General features: G+C 46.7%; 1 protein-coding gene across 3 annotated transcripts in view; it reads right to left on the reverse strand.

Annotated features, from left to right (window-relative positions):
- The window catches only part of OTUD7B (OTU deubiquitinase 7B), a 79,696-nt gene that overhangs the window by 32,226 nt on the left and 30,648 nt on the right, over window positions 1–16,822 (reverse strand). The gene's annotated exons all lie outside the window — the stretch shown is intronic.

Raw genomic sequence — 16,822 nt, forward strand, 5'->3', positions numbered from 1 at the left:
CATACAAGGCAAAGAATGTGCACAGCCCCTCCCTATTATCCATACAAGGCATACAGAATGTGCACAGACCCTCCCTATTATCCATACAAGGCATACAGAATGTGCAGACCCTCCCCTATTATCCATACAAGGCAAAGAATGTGCACAGCCCCTCCCTATTATCCATACAAGGCAGACAGAATGTGCACAGCCCCTCCCTATTATCCATATAAGGCATAAAGAATGTGCACAGCCCCTCCCTATTATCCATACAAGGCATAAAGAATGTGCACAGACCCTCCCTATTATCCATACAAGGCAAAGAATGTACACAGCCCCTCCCTATTATCCATACAAGGCAAAGAATGTGCACAGCCCCTCCCTATTATCCATACAAGGCATACAGAATGTGCACAGCCCCTCCCTATTATCCATACAAGGCAAAGAATGTGCACAGCCCCTCCCTATTATCCATACAAGGCAAAGAATGTGCACAGCCCCTCCCTATTATCCATACAAGGCATACAGAATGTGCACAGCCCCTCCCTATTATCCATACAAGGCAAAGAATGTGCACAGCCACTCCCTATTATCCATACAAGGCATACAGAATGTGCACAGACCCTCCCTATTATCCATACAAGGCATAAAGAATGTGCACAGCCCCTCCCTATTATCCATACAAGGCATAAAGAATGTGCACAGCCCCTCCCTATTATCCATACAAGGCATACAGAATGTGCACAGCCCCTCCCTATTATCCATACAAGGCATACAGAATGTGCACAGCCCCTCCCTATTATCCATACAAGGCAAAGAATGTGCACAGCCCCTCCCTAATATCCATACAAGGCAAAGAATGTGCACAGCCCCTCCCTATTATCCATACAAGGCATACAGAATGTGCACAGCCCATCCCTATTATCCATACAAGGCATACAGAATGTGCACAGCCCCTCCCTATTATCCATACAAGGCATAAAGAATGTGCACAGCCCCTCCCTATTATCCATACAAGGCATACAGAATGTGCACAGCCCCTCCCTATTATCCATATAAGGCATAAAGAATGTGCACAGCCCCTCCCTATTATCCATATAGTACAGAATGTGCACAGCCCTTCCCTATTATCCATATAAGGAATACAGAATGTGCACAGCCCCTCCCTATTATCCATATAAAGCATACAGAATCTGCACAGCCCCTCCCTATTATCCATATAAAGCATACAGAATGTGCACAGCCCCTCCCCTATTATCCATATAAGGAATACAGAATGTGCACAGCCCCTCCCCTATTATCCATATAAGGAATACAGAATGTGCACAGCCCCTCCCCTATTATCCATATAAGGAATACAGAATGGGCACAGCCCCTCCCCTATTATCCATATAAGGAATACAGAATGTGCACAGCCCCTCCCCTATTATCCATATAAGGAATACAGAATGTGTACAGCACCTCCCCTATTATCCATATAAGGCATACAGAATGTGCACAGCCCCTCCCTATTATCCATATAAGGCATACAGAATGTGCACAGCCCCTCCCTATTATCCATACAAGGCAAAGAATGTACACAGCCCCTCCCTATTATCCATACAAGGCATAAAGAATGTGCACAGCCCCTCCCTATTATCCATACAAGGCATAAAGAATGTGCACAGCCCCTCCCTATTATCCATACAAGGCATACAGAATGTGCACAGCCCCTCCCTATTATCCATACAAGGCATACAGAATGTGCACAGCCCCTCCCTATTATCCATACAAGGCAAAGAATGTGCACAGCCCCTCCCTATTATCCATACAAGGCATAAAGAATGTGCACAGCCCCTCCCTATTATCCATACAAGGCATACAGAATGTGCACAGCCCCTCCCTATTATCCATACAAGGCATACAGAATGTGCACAGCCCCTCCCTATTATCCATACAAGGCAAAGAATGTGCACAGCCCCTCCCTAATATCCATACAAGGCAAAGAATGTGCACAGCCCCTCCCTATTATCCATACAAGGCATACAGAATGTGCACAGCCCATCCCTATTATCCATACAAGGCATACAGAATGTGCACAGCCCCTCCCTATTATCCATACAAGGCAAAGAATGTGCACAGCCCCTCCCTAATATCCATACAAGGCAAAGAATGTGCACAGCCCCTCCCTATTATCCATACAAGGCATACAGAATGTGCACAGCCCATCCCTATTATCCATACAAGGCATACAGAATGTGCACAGCCCCTCCCTATTATCCATACAAGGCATAAAGAATGTGCACAGCCCCTCCCTATTATCCATACAAGGCATACAGAATGTGCACAGCCCCTCCCTATTATCCATATAAGGCATAAAGAATGTGCACAGCCCCTCCCTATTATCCATATAGTACAGAATGTGCACAGCCCTTCCCTATTATCCATATAAGGAATACAGAATGTGCACAGCCCCTCCCTATTATCCATATAAAGCATACAGAATCTGCACAGCCCCTCCCTATTATCCATATAAAGCATACAGAATGTGCACAGCCCCTCCCCTATTATCCATATAAGGAATACAGAATGTGCACAGCCCCTCCCCTATTATCCATATAAGGAATACAGAATGTGCACAGCCCCTCCCCTATTATCCATATAAGGAATACAGAATGGGCACAGCCCCTCCCCTATTATCCATATAAGGAATACAGAATGTGCACAGCCCCTCCCCTATTATCCATATAAGGAATACAGAATGTGTACAGCACCTCCCCTATTATCCATATAAGGCATACAGAATGTGCACAGCCCCTCCCTATTATCCATATAAGGCATACAGAATGTGCACAGCCCCTCCCCTATTATCCATATGTGCACAGCCCCTCCCTATTATCCATATAATACAGAATGTGCACAGCCCCTCCCTATTATCCATATAATACAGAATGTGCACAGCCCCTCCCTATTATCCATATAATACAGAATGTACACATCCCCTCCCTATTGTCCATATAATACAGAATGTGCACAGCCCCTCCCTATTATCCATATAATACAGAATGTGCACAGCCCCTCCCTATTATCCATATAATACAGAATGTACACAGCCCCTCCCTATTATCCATATAATACAGAATGTGCACAGCCCCTCCCTATTATCCATATAATACAGAATGTGCACAGCCCCTCCCTATTATCCATATAATACAGAATGTACACAGCCCCTCCCTATTAGCCATATAAGGCATACAGAATGTGCACAGCCCCTCCCTATTATCCATATAAGGCATACAGAATGTGCACAGCCCCTCCCTATTATCCATATAAGGCATAAAGAATGTGCACAGCCCCTCCCCTATTATCCATATAAGGCATAAAGAATGTGCACAGCCCCTCCCTAATATCCATATAAGGCATACAGAATGTGCACAGCCCCCCCCCCCCCCCCCCCCCCTATCTAATATATAGGCTGTGTGCACACGCTGCGGATTTTGCTGCGGTTCCGACTTTTTTTTTTGTCCTGGTGAGGTACTGAGTGTGCATTTTTTCACACCATACAACGGTGCACACTCCTCACACAGTACCGTGTAACGGCTGTTATCACAGCCACAGTGAAGCTGTGTGTCACTCTGTAAGGATAAGTCGAGGACATGTTCCGAGGACATGGACCTGCACCTTCTAGTTTTGTCTAGCTTTCAAATAGTTAAATATATTTGCTGTTTGATCACATTCAAAACTATAGAGAGACAGCGTGTCAGTCCGTATACTTAAAAAACACGGAGCTTGACAATTTTACGTACACCGGACAGCCGTGTACGTGCACGCTCCTCTCTCAGTACCGTGTAACGGCTGTTATCACGGCCACAGTGAAGCTGTGTGTTGCTCTGTAAGGATAAGTCGAGGACTTGTTCCGTTCTTACAGACCTACACTCTAGGGAGATTTCTATTCTGCCCAATTCTATATACACCTTGTAGTTTCTCATACACTAGCCAATTTCTGCCTGTGACATAGCGCTGTGATATTCACTGGGCCTCACACAATCCAAAAGTGTCCAGTGTCCACAAGTGTGCGCAGAAATTCAAAATCTCCGTTATCCTCTAGTGACATTTTTCACCCCTGCGACATCGAGCCTGTGACATAGCGCTGTGATATTCACTGGGCCTCACACAATCCAAAAGTGTCCAGTGTCCACAAGTGTGTGCAGAAATTCAAAATCTCCGTTATCCTCTAGTGACATTTTTCACACCTGCAACATCGAGCCTGTGACATAGCGCTGTGATATTCAGTGGGCCTCACACAATCCAAAAGTGTCCAGTGTCCACAAGTGTGTGCAGAAATTCAAAATCTCCCCTGTCCTATAGACACCTTGTTTTACATTACTATATAGTTTGTTGGATATTGTCTACATTTCTACCAAAAATGAGGAAGGCTGGAGGAAGAGGCGGTGGAATTGGGCGGGGGCTGGCAGCTGGTAATGATGGCGTTGGTGGTGGATCTGATGGTAGTGGCAAAAGCAAAATAGGACCGAATGCAGGAGGTGTTGAGCCTGCGTCATCGTCTGGCTCGACAAGGCCTCGAAGGCTTAGTTTTCTACGAGTTGGCAAACCGCTTTTAAAGCCAGAGCTTCAGGAAAAAGTTTTGGCTTACATTGCTGACTCAGCCTCCAGCTCTATCGCCTCCTCTTCTGAAGTTGTAAAAAATAAAAGCACTGAGTCGTCATTGGAGGCTCATGTTCATGAACCACACCTTTCCTTGTGTCCTTCACCCCAACCAAGATTGAAGGATGACGCAGGCCATACTACTGATTACTCCATGGAGCTGTTTTCACATACCATGCCTGGATTATCAAGTGAAATGGTGAATTACCCAGGCCAAGATGAATCTGACATGGAGTGCACTGATGCACAGCCACTGATAGATGATTCTGTTGGTACATTCACTCAGAGCACTACATTGTCCTCGCAGTGTACAGAGCCAGATTCTGACCCTGATGAGACGAAGGTGCCCCTTCCCGCACACTATACCACCATACACGGTGACACAGAGGAAGGAGCACATGACATTGAAGAGGAGGTGATGGATGACCCAGTTGTTGACCCAGAGTGGCATCCATTGGGGGAAGAGGGTGCTGCTTCCAATAGCTCAGATGAGGAGGAGGAGCATCCACAGCAGACATCGACATCGCAACAGCTGTTATCTGGCAGGCCCGGAGCACTCCAAAGACAGGTTCCAAAAATCAAAAAAGAGTTGCTGGACAGCTTGTCCAGAGGGTCAAAATATCACAGCGTGCTAGGCCGCAAAATGTCTGCCAAAGTAGGAAGAGTGCAGTGTGGCACTTTTTTGAACAAAATCCTCATGATCAGGCCAAGGTTATCTGTAAGAAGTGCGCAAAGACCTTTAGCCGAGGGAAAAATCTGAAAAATTTGAATACCAGTTGCATGCTTAGACATTTAACCAGCATGCACTTGCAAGCGTGGACACAACACCAAACCTCAAGTACCACATGTGCAACTGATCACAAAGAAGGTAGTCAGCAACGCTACATTGTTTCCCCCACTGTAAGCCCACCGGTTAGCACAGCAGCAAATGTTGAGGTGTCGTTGCAAGGCCACAGCAGTCAGGGAATCCCACTGTTATATCAACGAAAGACTGATTCTAGGCCATCAGAAAGAACAACAACTCCATCACCATCATCAACCCTCTCTCAGTCCGCCCTGTCCACCGCTACTTCCACCATATGCAGCTTTCAAGTCCAGCTCACCCTCCCAGACACTATGAGTAGGTCAAGAAAGTACTCAGTCTCTCATCCGCGTACACTGGGTTTGAACGCCCACATTGCCAAACTAATCTCGTTAGAGATGATGCCCTATCGGTTGGTGGAAAGCGCAGCTTTCCGCGAACTCATGGCCTATGCAGTACCATGCTATGACCTACCCAGTCGCCACTTCTTCTCTCGCAAAGCCATCCCAGCCCTCCACCATCATGTGAAAGACCGCATTGTCCATGCACTCAAGCAGTCAGTGAGCGGAAAGGTGCACCTCACAACTGATGCATGGTCCAGTCGGCATGGCCAGGGCCGTTACGTGTCCATCACTGCGCACTGGGTTAATGTGGTGGATGCAGGGTCCACAGGGGACAGCGGTGGTGGGACAGTGCTGCCTAGCCCACGGTATAGGAAACAGTTGGCTGTAGGTGTTCGACCCTCCTCCAGAAGCAAAAGCTGGTCCACAGAGCGCAGTCGTACGAGCACTCCATCTGCAGCTGCCACTGTTGCACACGAGATGTCCCCCTATTGAGCAGCTAGTGGAAAGCGTCAGCAGGCTGTGTTGCAGATGATGTGTTTGGGCGACAGACACACCGCCGAGGTGCTGGCCGAGTACATCTTGAGGCACGCAAGGTAGTTAGTGATAACGGCCGTAATTTTGTGGCAGCCATAGCCTTTTCAAAACTCAGCCACATACCTTGCTTGGCTCACACCTTGAACCTGGTGGTGCAGTGCTTCCTCAATAATTATCCGGAGTTAACAGTCCTGCACCAGAAGGTGCGAAGACTGTGCGCGCACATCCGCCGGTCGCCTGTACACTCCATTCGTATGTAGAAGCTGCAGCGATTGCTCCATCTTCCCAACCACCGCCTCATTATCGACATTGCAACAAAGTGGAACTCCACCCTGCACATGGTTGCGCGGCTGTGCGAGCAGAGGCAGGCCATAATGCATTTGTGGGAGGATACACGGCCAGGCACTTTGAGAGCAGACATGGAGTTGACAGGTGTGCAGTGGTCGAAGCTGAAAGACCTCTGTAAAGTCCTTCAGTGTTTTGAGGAATGCACACGGCTGGTAAGCGCAGACGACGCCATCCTAAGCATGAGCATCCCACTTATGCGTCTGCTCATGCAAACTTTGACGCACCTTAAGGAGCAGGCGTCTGCAGCCAATGTTGACGAGGAGGAAGAGGTGGAGGGAATCCTTGATGACATTCAGCCATTGTCTGCTCAGGGACCTCTCCTGGATGAGGTGGAGGAAGAAGAGGAGGAGGAGGATGATGATGGGGATGATTACTTAGGGGAGGAGGATGCATCTCGTGGGGCAAGTGAAAATGTTGGCGTGGCAAGGTCTGGTACAGGGTTTGTGCGTGACTGGAGGGATGTGGATTTGCCAGGAAGTGCTCCTCCACCCAGCACTCGCAGTGCATCATTGACACCGGGAACATTGGCCCACATGTCAGATTATGCCTTGCAGATCCTAAAAAGGGACCCACGCATTGCCAAAATGATGAACGATGACGACTACTGGTTGGCCAGCATCCTGGATCCACGCTATAAAGGCAAATTACAAAACATCATGCCACAGGAGAACCTTGACCTAATATTGGCTACTAAACAAGCAACTCTGGTTAACCGGTTGGTTGAGGCATTCCCAGCACACAGCAGCGGTGATGGTTCTCACACGAGCCGTACGGGCCGGGGGCAGCTTGGCAGAGGTGTTCGTGGTGCACACAGCAGAAGTGGCGTTGGAGACAGGGGTTTCATGACAATGTTGTGGACTGATTTTTCACGGACCGCTCACACAACTGTAAAACAGCATCGATGGAAAGTGACAGGAGACAGCAGTTGTCAACTATGGTTACAAACTACTTTTCCTCCCATATCAATGTTCTCCCGCACAGGTGATTCCCCTTTGACTATTGGGCCGCTAAACTGGACACCTGGCCTGAATTGGCCCAATATGCCTTAACGGAGCTCGCTTGCCCAGCTGCAAGTGTGCTATCGGAAAGAGTCTTCAGTGCAGCTGGATCAATCCTGACAGAAAAAAGGACCCGTCTGTCAACCCAAAATGTGGATGATCTAACCTTCATTAAAATGAACCATGCATGGGTTTCCAAGGATTTTGTCCCACCTTCCCTTGATGACACATAGGTTGCCAGAAAAATGGCTTGCTTTGGTCCTCCTCCTATTCCGCGAACTTGACCTATTTCGCCTTTTGCAGCAGCTGAATGACCCACATCTACATATGCCACTTTGTAAACCTCCCTAAGTGGACGCCCCCCCCATGGCCGGGGTCACCACCTAGCGCACAAAACCGTGCGAGTGCCGTTGCCCTGGACAGGTGGGTAGGCCGACTCTTGGGCGCGGGCGCTGGCATAGGGTCCCTCATAGTGCAATCAAGTGTCTCTGACAGTGGTGGTGCACACCCGCCGTCAGACACACCGCCGTACTATGAGGGGTCCAGTGCCAGTACCGACGCCCACGAGTGTGCCCCCCTTGCTTGGGCAGGGCCCCAGCATTTGCAATGTTTACCTCTCCCTGCTCCTCCGCTGTGTAGTCTGTGCTGTCAAATCCTTCACTGGGACTGCCACTACAAATTAATTGAACTGAAAGATGATGGTTAAGATGTAGCTATGCCCTGTCCTGCTGGCCGGGCTCTAGCTCCAGATGATCAGTGGCTTCCATTTCTTATGGACGTCGACTCACAATTACATGCAGTGGTGGTTTATCATCAGCTTTCACAGTTTTCCTACTCACAAACGTGTGACATTCCGGCTCACATTTCAAAATGTGCCCTCTCATGCCAATCAAATTCAATCGCCTACGGCCTGTGGCTTCTGTCTTTTGCACTCCAAAGTTACGTGACAGATCATGATAGCCAGTGAGCACCATGTTTACATCGCTCCCTGAGATAAAAATTGGATGGAGATGAGTAACAGTGATGGAATCAACGGAAGTGCGATACAGCAAGACTTTATTCACAAAAAAATGTTTTCACTGTCTCAACACACAAATTAATTGAGGGTCAGCATCGCCTATGAGAATTGTGACGGAAGTTTTTCCTGTGAATAATAATTCCTAGATTTCTGCAAACAATAGCCTTTATGTCACTAATTGTATGCATCTCATTTCCTATTGCGGAGAGGCTGGACTGTATTACTGAGACAGAAATATATATGAAGATTTAAAAATAACACCAAAAGTATATAGTTGTGTATGCCTCAAATGCATTTCCTTTTTTCCACTTTTTAGATTGCTGTGTAATCCATACTGAGAACACGGAGATTTTACATGTTTAAACTATGCTATATATACCTGCTATCCAGTGATAAAGTACCCTTTCTCAACTTTGTATAATCTGGTCAAATCCATACTGGGCCTGAGAACATCGGAGTCTGCCTCCTGATCTATAGACATATATTTTTAATGTGTTAACTAGGCTACATATATACGTGTTATCCGGTGAAACTGTACCCTTTATCAACTTTCTACAATGTTGTTGAATCCATACTGGGCCTGAGAACGGCTGCCGAGCTGTTGAGCAAGCTACAGCACCTGTGGTTTGGACACGTAATTTTTTCAGGAATGACGGTTAGGCCTAACCACGGAATTGCGGTTGACCTGAACTTACTGGGAAATCATCATTCGCGGGGAATAATATGAATCTCAGATCCCCATCACTAACGGAGTTCAGCAGGTTATCTGCACCTGTAAGCGACAAAAGCTGGTCCTTTCAGTGTAGCGTGCATGCAGCCCCGAACATGTACTGGAATGCTAGACCTGTTATTGCTCGACCTCACGTGCCACAGCCTCGCGTATCCCTCTAGTAAGCTTGACGCGTACCGCGGGGCCATGCCGGAGTCTCGGTCGTTAACAGAATAAAGCTGAGAAATCGCTAGCACAACTACAAACGGACATACCACACCACACACAGAATTGACAAAGCTTGCAATCTGTCCATCTTTTCTGTAGCTTGTATGGCAGTGGTTTACCGGGTGCAGTCCAATTAAGCCACAGGCTCCACTCCTGGTGGTGCCCTTTTGGACATTCCTTTAAGGTTCAGCTTTGCAATCATACTGCCCCCGGAAACCAAAAACTTTGCCTTCAGGGACGCTGTTTGGAGGTTCGTGGGAATAACGCCGCCCGATCAGCAGTCGGCATATGGGTCGCCCTCCCAGGGCTGTGGGGTACTCGGTACCGGGCCGGTGTCAGTGGGATGTGTCACAGCAGCGGTGACCCGGACGGTGGCCCTGGGCGCCCATGTAAATGGCGTGGTATAATGGTAAAGAGTTTATATAGATAGTTTGACGCCACCTGTGGTATTCGGCAACATAGAAGTTAGGCCGACGCTGCATGCAGATCCTCTGGGACTGATGGTGTTGTGCAGCAAAGATGGTGAAGCTCCCCACAGGTGGAGCTGGAGTCCCAGGGAAGTGTAGATGTAGTTATGGGGGAAAGGCACAGGCGGTGTAGGTACCCAGATGTAGCGGTGCTGGAATAACTGTAGGACACCAGAGCGTGCAGTTCCAAAGCTTTACTCACAGTCTACAGGTTACACAGATGCCTGCCTCCGTGCTGTGCCCTCCGGGTCAGGACCTCTGTCAACCTCCAGGACCAGAATGGAAAGCTCCCTTCCAACACTCCGCCAACATGTACCTTCCTGAACGTCTCCTTTCTAGCGCTTGTGGGGGAAGCACTCACAGGACCGTGGTTCACTGAAACGCCTCCTGTCTAACAGATGTTCCTCAGACTTTACTTGTATGGCAGACAGCTGTAGCCTTTTCCTTCTGCCTCGCACACGTCGATGCTGGGGCCTCCGAGCCTTAGTTGGGTACAGAGCATTTATAGCTGCTACTTCCCCCGGTTTCTGCTGCAGGAACGTCAGTGTCCCTACAAACTCGGAGACCGGAATCCGGATGATGCGCTCCAGCTAGGAGTGAGCCTTAACTCTGCTCATCCTCCAGCTCCCCTTCTCACATCCACACACTTCCCCTTCCCTGCAGAGTGCCCTAACTTACCTCCTCCCGACCACAGAGAGCAGCTCCTCAGCAGTCAGGTTCAGAGGTCTCCCTGCTGGCCTGGAGAGGGAAATGTGTTGTGTGTTGGTTTCGCTGCTAGCGAGATCCTTCGTTGCTCCCAAGCTTGACAACACACTCCCTAGGAGGAAGGCAATGCCACAGTGGCGACCGTACTCTTGGGGACGCCACAAGTGCACTGAGGCCCAGCCACTGCTGGATGATGCTGCTGGTACATTGACCCAGACCACTACATTCCCCTCGCACTCTACACAGCCAGAATCTGACCCAGAGGAAACTCAGGTTCCCCTTCCCGCATACTATACCACCTTACACGGTGACAAAGAGGAAGGTGCAGATGAAAGTGCAGGTTCCTTGAGCAGGTGGGGGGGGCATACTTATGGGCGATGGCACTGGCACAGGGCACTGCATAGTACGCAAAAGTGTCTCTGCCGGTGGGAGGGCCTAAACAGCCAAGTGCAGTGAGATGGAAGATGGGGACGAGAAGGAGTTCAGAGTAGTGCAGGGATTCCCTAGCAAGGAGACTTATGTAATTGTTTTCAATGTTGGGACAGCAATTTTTGGGGAGCACTATACTCTGGTGAATGATATACTGTATGGGGCCCACCATACACTGGAGCATTCCAAAGGTGGACATCAGACACTGGAGCAGCATTTACAGGGCCCATTATACACTAGAGCAGTAGAAATGGGGCCCATTATACAGTATATGGAGCATTATTTGGGCCCATAAGACAGTGGAGCTTCATCCATTGGGACCAACATATACTGTAGCATTATGTGGAGCTCATCATATACGGTTTGAAACATTATATGGGATCAATGATTCCATATGGAGAAATATATGGGCCTCATTACTCTGTATAGCGCACTAAGCGCTGGCCATAATACTGTATGGAGTAAGATACTGTCCGTTTTTGGAGGTATTGGAGAATTTAAAATGAATATCAGTCATGAGATGTAAGAAGTGAAGTATTTTTCATTGTACTATACTGCTATTTCTCTGCCGTATCGGAGCATCATGAGTTGTGGTATGTGTTAAAGGGGCGCTCTTTGGCCCTGGGCCCACGAAAACCTGGAGCCAGCCCTCCCCCCCCACAACTGTAGCCAAATAACCCCCATTTTTCAGTGCGTAACTAGTATTATGAAGTTAGTTAAGGTTGACAAGCTTCAGTAACAAGAATTTATGCTTTTGGCATTCAAATGGGCACTGTAGGTGTGTTTCCTGTCCTCCTCTCACTGCCGACTTTAATTCTCCATTGACTTACATTGGGTTTCGTGTTTCGGGACGACCCCGACTTTTCCCTATAGTAGGCCGATTTTGCTCGATCCGACTTTCGGAAAAGTCGGGTTTCATGAAACGAAACTCGAACCTAAAAAAACAAAAGTCGTTCAACACTAATTATGATGTCATAATGCCCCTATTTGCATACTGGGGAAACAGTGTGTGCGTATCAAGCCCCACCCCTCATTATGATGTCACAATGGTTGCCATGGCGACGCTGATGTCATAGGTTGCAAGCCCTGCCGCCGCTCATTATGATGTCATAGTGGTTGACTATGGGATGGAGGATGTGTGATGGGTATATGGGCACTGGACTATGGGATGGCGAATATGTATGATGGGTATATGGGCACGGGCCTATGGGATGGAGGATAGGTATGATGGGTATATGGGCATGGGACTATGGGATGGAGGATAATTATAATTTGTTATAACTAAGCACAGTTAGTTACTATGCCCGGGCAGCGCCGGGCTCTTCAGCTAGTTATCCATATAATACAGAATGTGCACAGCCCCTCCCTATTATGTTTGACAGGTATATGGGCATTGGACTATGGGATGGAAGATGTGTGATGGGTATATGGGCACCTGACTATGGGATGGAGGATATGTATGACGGGTATATGGGCACGGGACTATGGGATGGCGGATATGCATGATGGGTATATGGGCACGGGACTATGGGATGGAGGATGTGTGATGGGTATATGGGCACTGGACTATGGGATGGAGGATATGTATGACGGGTATATGGGCACAGGACTATGGGATGGCGGATATGTATGATGGGTATATAGGCACGGGACTATGGGATGGCGAATATGTATGATGGGTATATGGGCATGGGACTATGGGATGGAGGATGTGTGATGGGTATATGGGCACTCGACTAAGGGATGGCGAATATGTATGATGGGTATATGGGCATAGGCTTATGGGATGGTGGATATGTATGATGGGTATATGGGCAAGGGACTATGGGATGGAGGATAGGTATGATGGGTATATGGGCATGGGACTATGAGATGGAGAATATGTATGATGGGTATATGGGCATGGGACTATGGGATGGAGGATAGGTATATGGGCACGGGCCTATGGGATCTTGGATATGCATGATGGGTATATTGGCACGGGACTATGGGATGGAGGATAATTATAATTTGTTATAACTAACCACAGTTCGTTACTATGCCCGGGAAGCACCGGGCTCTTCAGCTAGTTATCCATATAATACAGAATGTGCACAGTCCCTCCCTATTATCCATATAATACAGAATGTGCACAGTCCCTCCCTATTATCCATATAATACAGAATGTGCACAGCCCCTCCCTATTGTCCATATGTGGAATAAAGAATGTGCACAGCCCCTCCCACATCATCTCAATGGCACGGTAGACTTTGGATCTCCATTTACAGCCTCAACAAAACATATGGCACTGTGTAACCATCCAATCACTTGGGCCCTTTCATCAGCTGATCATTGGTGGTCTAACGTCTAATCTCATAGGGATGTCCTATCCTCAGGATCCCAGTGATCAACCTCCGTTGATAATGATAACCTGTTAAAACTTTAGGATTGAACTCTGAATATGACAACAAAACTCAGGGGCCAAAAAAAAACTTAAAAGTTGTGAATTATACTATTTATGAAAAAACTCATTAAAAACACGTGACATGCACAAGTGTGAACAATTTGGTAAGACAACGTTCACACCACCCACTAACTGAAACACAATAAAAAACAGATTTGCAAAAATACTCTGCAGTATAATATATGACAGTAATCAGAAGGTGCTGGATAACAAATACGGGGTATTTAGTCGATACTTTTTTGCAAAATCTGTTTTCTTGTTGTCTCAGTTAGTGGGTGGTGTGAACGTGGTCTTACAGACTTGTTCACACTTGTGCATGTCACATATGTTTTTAATCCGTTTTATCCTTGCCTAGCATGGTTTGAGAGACCCCACCCCTCTCTTGTGTGGCATGCACAAAAGAGCTGTCTTGCACCACAAGCCCATACTAAGAAGCGCCTGTCCGAATCCTGTTCATTTTAGACACTGTTCACATGTTCAGGTTTTAAATACATTAGGTAGGGACTGCTTCAATACGGGTTACCTTGACGCGGTGAAGCAGCTTGGTATACTTTTTTTTGCAAAAAAAGTATCGACTAAATACCCTGTATGTGTTATCCAGCACTTGCTGATTACTGTCATATATTATACTGCAGAGTATTTTTGCAAATCTGTTTTCTTGTTGTGTCCTATTTATGAAAAAACTCATCAGACACATCCAAGGCTGCAGATTCCTCCTCTTTAGGCGAGACCTTGAAATCTCAATGCGCAGGAATAGATCACAGTCCAGTTTTGTAATGCAAAGTCAACAAAAATGAAAAACTACAGCAATCCATAAAACCTAGTGCTTCATTTCATGATCATTGGTTGATCCTGACAGTCTACTGCTGACCAGGGCCCTGAAAAATCCAAGTATCTAATAGTCATCTCAGCAATCACTCAACATTTGTAGCTGTATAAGGCTGAACATCAAAAAATGTTAAATGCTGATAAGTGACAGAGCGGCACATGCCCAGGATTCCAGCAGATCCAAGTGCCAAATTTCAGGATGCTTAACACACTGGTTCCAAGGAGCAAATACACAAAGGTGAAAGTCAGCAGCAAGAAACTCTGATTACTGTAGTGTTTATATAAAGCGTAGGTAGAAAAAAAAATGACGAAGAAACAAGAGAGCATGTTACATTACTTATCCTGTATTATTCCAGAGCTGCACTCACTAATCTGCTGGTGCAGTCTCTGTGTACATACATTACATTACTGATCCTGAGTTACATCCTGTATTATACCCCAGAGCTGCACTCACTATTCTACTGGTGCAGTCACTGTGTACATACATTACATTACTGATCCTGAGTTACATCCTGTATTATACCCCAGAGCTGCACTCACTATTCTACTGGTGCAGTCACTGTGTACATACATTACATTACTGATCCTGAGTTACATCCTGTATTATACCCCAGAGCTGCACTCACTATTCTGCTGGTGCAGTCACTGTGTACATACATTACATTACTGATCCTGAGATACATCCTGTATTATACTCCAGAGCTGCACTCACTATTCTGCTGGTGCAGTCACTGTGTACATACATTACATTACTGATCCTGAGTTACATCCTGTATTATACTCCAGAGCTGCACTCACTATTCTGCTGGTGCAGTCACTGTGTACATACATTACATTACTGATCCTCAGTTACATCCTGTATTATACTCCAGAGCTGCACTCACTATTCTGCTGGTGCAGTCACTGTGTACATACATTACTGATCCTGAGTTACATCCTGTATTATACCCCAGAGCTGCACTCACTATTCTGCTGGTGCAGTCACTGTGTACATACATTACTGATCCTGAGTTACATCCTGTATTATACTCCAGAGCTGCCCTCACTATTCTGCTGGTGAAGACACTGTGTACATACATTACATTACTGATCCTGTACTGATCCTAAATTACATCCTGAATTATATTCCAGAGCTGCACTCACTATTCTGTTGGTGCAGTCACTGTGTACATACATTACTTATCCTGTACTGCTCTTGATTTACATCCTGTATTATACCCAAGAGCTGCACTCACTATTCTGCTGGTGCAGTCACTGTGTACATACATTACTGATCCTGAGTTACATCCTGTATTATACTCCAGAGCTGCACTCACTATTCTGTTGGTGCAGTCACTGTGTACATACATTACATTACTGATCCTGAGTTACATCCTGCATTATACCCCAGAGCTGCACTCACTATTCTGCTGGTGCAGTCACTGTGTACATACATTACTGATCCTGAGATACATCCTGTATTATACTCCAGAGCTGCACTCACTATTCTGCTGGTGCAGTCACTATGTACATACATTACATTACTAATCCTGTACTGATCCTGAGTTACATCCTGCATTATACCCCAGAGCTGCACTCACTATTCTGCTGGTGCAGTCACTGTGTACATACATTACATTACTGATCCTGAGTTACATCCTGTATTATACTCCAGAGTAGCACTCACTATTCTACTGGTGCAGTCACTGTGTACATACATTACTGATCTTGAGTTACATCCTGTATTATACTCCAGAGCTGCACTCACTATTCTGCTGGTGCAGTCACTGTGTACATACATTACAGTACTGATCCTGAGTTACATCCTGTATTATACTCCAGAGCTGCCCTCACTATTCTGCTGGTGCAGTCACTGTGTACATACATTACATTACTGATCCTGTACTGATCCCGAGTTACATCCTGTATTATACCCCAGAGCTGCACTCACTATTCTGCTGGTGCAGTCACTGTGTACATACATTACATTACTGATCCTGTACTGATCCAGAGTTACATCCTGTATTATACCCCAGAGCTGCACTCACTATTCTGCTGGTGCAGTCACTGTGTACATACATTACATTACTGATCCTGTACTGATCCTGAGTTACATCCTGTATTATTCTCCAGAGCTGCACTCACTATTCTGCTGGTGCAGTCGCTGTGTACATACATCACATTACTGATCCTGAGTTACATCCTGTGTTATACCCCAGAGCTGCACTCACTATTCTGCATTGTTTTGGGCCTGATGAATAATTTTATTGCTAGAGAGCGTCCTCCTACAGCGCTTCAGAAATCCTAAACAAGGAAAAGCTCTAATTTTCAATTTATTCACAAACTTCCAGGAAGAGCAACAGAGGA

This window comes from Dendrobates tinctorius, unplaced genomic scaffold, assembly GCF_039654945.1.
Source record: "Dendrobates tinctorius isolate UK_male_01 unplaced genomic scaffold, ASM3965494v1 ptg000019l, whole genome shotgun sequence".
Classification (NCBI taxonomy): Eukaryota; Metazoa; Chordata; class Amphibia; order Anura; family Dendrobatidae; genus Dendrobates; species Dendrobates tinctorius.